Source organism: Gossypium arboreum, chromosome 3 (assembly GCF_025698485.1).
Source record: "Gossypium arboreum isolate Shixiya-1 chromosome 3, ASM2569848v2, whole genome shotgun sequence".
Classification (NCBI taxonomy): Eukaryota; Viridiplantae; Streptophyta; class Magnoliopsida; order Malvales; family Malvaceae; genus Gossypium; species Gossypium arboreum.
The window spans coordinates 74,185,174-74,189,851 of record NC_069072.1 but is presented as its reverse complement, the minus strand read 5'-3'; the positions used below and the strand labels follow the sequence as shown (position 1 = coordinate 74,189,851).

The 4,678-nt window shown below is 33.1% G+C and overlaps 1 pseudogene; it reads left to right on the top strand.

The window, feature by feature from the left end:
* Window positions 1–3,970: 3,970 nt before the first annotated feature.
* LOC108487795 (calmodulin-like protein 3) lies at window positions 3,971–4,440 on the top strand (annotated as a pseudogene).
* Window positions 4,441–4,678: the final 238 nt, after the last annotated feature.

Below are 4,678 nucleotides of genomic sequence, written 5' to 3'. Positions count from 1 at the left end.
TTAGTTTTTGTAACTACTCAAGCAAACATAAAACTTAAATAATTAATTAATCGTGGACTGTGGACCAGTCATAAGGTTAAGGTGTGGCAATAGGTATATGCATGTTCGATTGAATTTAGGGAGAGCTTGGTACTTAAGCGCCTTAATGACTCACCTCTTCTCCGAATCCTACCCTGCATAGTATCTGCTCACTTTAGCCAACTAAGACTTGTTAAGGCCAAGTAATAAACCCATAATAAAGAGAAATTACTAAAATACCTCGATTTGTAAAATTACCGAATAACCTCGATTTGTAAAATTATCGAAATACCCTCGATTTTGAAAATACTAAAATACCCTCGATTTGTAAAATTATTGAAATACCTCGATTTGTGAAATTACCAAAACACGCCTAATTTGTAAAATTATCAAAATACCTCAATTGTGAAATTACTAAAATACCTCGACGTAAAATTATCAAAATTCTCGATTTGTGAAATTATCTAACACCCTTGATTTGTAAAATTACCAAACACCCTCAATTTGTAAAATTATCAAACACCTCGATTTGTAAAATTACCAAAATGCCTCGATTTGTAAAATTACCAAATACCCTCGATTTGTAATATTACCAAACACCCCGATTTGTAAAATTATCGAAATACCTTTATAGTGTAAAATTACTAAAATACCCTTGTAGTGTAAAATGACTGATACCCCCTCGAGGTAAAATGACTATTTTGCCCTTGAGGGTAAATGACCGACTTAGTCTTCAAATTTGACTGATTTGATTATGAATGTATGACCTGCTTTTAATTTACTTGACTGTGGTTGTAAGGACCGATATGCTCTTAATATATGTTTAAAAGATCATATCGAAGTATGGCCATTCGCATACACGCTGATGATTGAGCATGACATACACCGTAATGGGTGGGAATTATGGAACGGAGGAAGTATACGAGGATCGCATGGTTGCTTGACGCATGGATCCACCGATGGCTATTAAGCCTAATATTTGATTAGCACTGTCGCAATGAAGGTAGTACCTCAACCGCTACCATTGATGTGTATCGATGGGTGGGTCAATATTTATATCCCCACATGATGTATCGGGGACTAGGTGAGTAATGCTGGATTATTGGGGTGGGTAGCACAAGATTGTATGTATGATATTATTGTGATATTATTATTGCGTGTGGGCTTCGTCCCAATCGAGGTTAAGATGGGCTAGGCCCATTGATTCTCAAGGCGGGTCAGACCCAAATGATATTGTAACAGTTTTGGCCCACGATGCTCTCGAATCGGATCTGATCATATCGTGAATGGGCTCCACCTGCATCGATTCTAAATTTCGCTCTGCATCGACTATTACTCTAGTAAGGGATTACACACCTAGTTTTAGAACTCACCCTGCTTATTAATTGTGCAGTAATCCCAATAGGTGGATCTGTCGCAGGACTCCTGAGACTCCACTCACACAATTGCACATGTTTTACTATTTTGTTTATTTAGTTAAGCACTTTGGTTTTTGATTTGGGTTGTATTAAGGCCTCTTTTATTTTCTTAACCTTTTATTGGGAAATTTATTTAGTATGCTTAATATCCGTTAGAAGTAGGCACGGTTTTTCCAAAACAACAACCGGTTTTCAAAATATCTCGCTTCCAAGAATCGTTAAAAGTAAGCTTCGCAGAAGTAAGGTTTTAAGGAATTAACGTTTCACAAGTTTTAAAATGGCCAGAGGTTTTGAGTAGTAAGAAGGGTTTTCAATGAGAACATGGTTTTAAAACACTTCAATGTGACACGCTGATTCGTGCCTAACTTCTAGGCCGGGTTTGAGGTGTTGCAACTATGCTAAAAGCATCAAACATATATAACTACTAAATGCATTTATCCACCAAATTATTACTTATTTCATACTTTAACATATACCATATGGTCAACTCAAACATGCTAGTTTCCAAGCCTAATCACATCAATTAGCATCTAATCAAAATAACCAACACATAATCACACCAAATAAGCCAACATACAAGGCATTATATACATCCTATAATTAACTTATGAAACACATGAATTTTGTACATACTTGAATTACCTTCTCTTCTCAAAGATCATATGAATTTTGTACATATTTGAATCACTTAGCTCATTCACATATTCTTTCTCGATTTAACTTTGCCCGCTAGACCGTCTCTAATCAATAAGGATACTCTAAAATCACATAAACTAGTACAATGCTATATCCCAGATATGGCCTTACATGTTATCACATATCGATGCCACTATCCCTGATAGGGTGTTACACTAAATCGATTATCGATGCCAATGTCCTGCATATGGTCTTACACATAATCTCAATATAATGCCAATGTCCTGCATATGGTCTTAGATGTAATCAAATATCGATAACCTAATGTCATGACATCTGTATCCTATATTATTCCTAAGGTTCGTTTGAGACTTTCGGATGTCGAAACTCTATCGATTCTTGCTCATAAGTGCTCATTCAACATTTATAACAATTCAATCGCAAGTAAACACATATAATTCAATTTAAAAGCATTCATTTGTATATGAACTTACCTCTAGTCAAAATAAATGATGGGCCGACTATTCGATAACTTTTATTTTCCCCATCTAAATCGTTTTTCATTCTTGATCTATATTCATTAAAAATTAACTCTTTTATTCCTCAATTCATTCAATTTCATCCAAAGCACACAATTTGGGGCATTTACACATTAACCCCTATAATTTCACATTTTCTCAATTTAGTCCCTATTTCAAAACAACTCAAAATACACCAAATTTCAATATGCTCATGTTAGGCCAAATTTTCCTTAGGTCCCTAGCAGCCCATTAATTTGATTTATTTCACATTTAGACCCTAAATTTTCCAACTTCACAATTTAATCCACAATAAGCATTTTGATCAAAAATCACTTAATTAAACATAATAATCTATTATCAAATACTCATTTTCCATCATCAAACATTCAATAACTCAAGAATTCATCAATGGAACTTCACAAAATTATCAAAAATTCAAAAATTAAAGCACGGCTAGCTAGTACTGCAAACGATCACAAAACATAGAAATCATCAAAACGAGCTCAAAACATACCTCAATCAAGCTAGAGAAGTGCTAAACCCAAAATGAATTTTATATTTTCTTCCACCATATTCAGCCAAAGATGAATGAAAATGAAGCTTAATTTAGCTTTTTTTAATTATTTAGGCTTTAATAATAAAATACCAAATTTACCCTTAATGAAAACATTACAAAATCAACTAATATATGCCCATTTATGACAAATTCCACTATCAATGGTCTAATTACAACATAAGAACCTTTCATTTAATAAGTCATGTCATTTAAGCACTTTAAAAATAGAATGCAATGTTTGCATTTTACGATTTAGTCCTTTAGTCAAATTAACCACCTAAACGATAAAATTAACACACAAAAATTTCACACATACATATTCACATGCTATAAACTCCAAAATAATATTAAAATAATTTTTAACTCTCATTTGTGGTTCAAACCACTGTTTAATTTAGCTAAACCAAGCTATTATAGGGTCCTAAAATAAAATTTTCCATTTAGCCCAAGAGGTTAAAACCCCAACCAACCCCTAGTTTGGCTTGAATTTAATGTAAAATTATAGATCCTTGTATCATAATATTATTGTTTTGTTATTATGATTATTAAAAATAGTCTCCCATCTTGTTAAGAAAGGATTTGGCTTTCCATTCAAACTTCAAAACTAATTATCCTCCAAACTTTTCTCCCAAAATTTCTGTCTACCATATGTAAAAAAATTTTTGTTTTGTTCTCATCTATTTTTTTACTACAAGCTATTTTCTAAAACTCAAATATTGTTTTAAATTATTTGTTTCATAAAGAACTTAAATCCTTTCACCCTTCCCTCTTAGACTTAGATTAATCCTACCTACAACACCTTTGTTTTATAAAGAAGTGAAGCCAATTACTCCATTAGCATCGACATATTCTCCTTTCCACAAAAAGAATAATGGATGATGTAGAGTTCAAGAAGGTTTTTCAAATGTTTGACAAGAATGGAGATGGGAGAATTTCAAAGGAGGAATTGAATGACTCATTGAAAAAATTAGGTATCTTTATCCTCAATGACTAGTTAACACAAATGATTGAAAAAATTGATGTCAATGGTGATAACTACGTCGATATTGAGGAGTTTCGTGAGTTGTATCAATCCTTTATGAATGATAAGGATGAAGAGGAAGATATTTTAGAGGCATTCAAGGTTTTTGATCAAAATGGAGATGGTTACATTTCTGTCGATGAGCTAATGTCTGTTTTGGTTTCACTTGGGCTTAAACAAGGGAAAACTGTTGAAGATTGTAAGAAGATGATAATGAAAGTCGATGTGGATGGTGATGGTAGGGTTAATTTTTGGAATTCAAGAAAATGATGAAAAGGGTGGTTTTAGTGCTTTCGACTTGACTTGAAAGGAAAAGTGCTAATTTAGGGTTTCTTGATGGTCTCGGATAAAACAATATGATCTTTGGCTTCACTTATGGTTGCATTGTTTTGTTAAACCTAGTATGCATGCACGTAAATGTCACAATTATGACTAATGTCTTGCGCCAATTGTGAAAACATCATCACAACAATCGAAATCAATGGTATGACTAACTTGAAGATAGGAG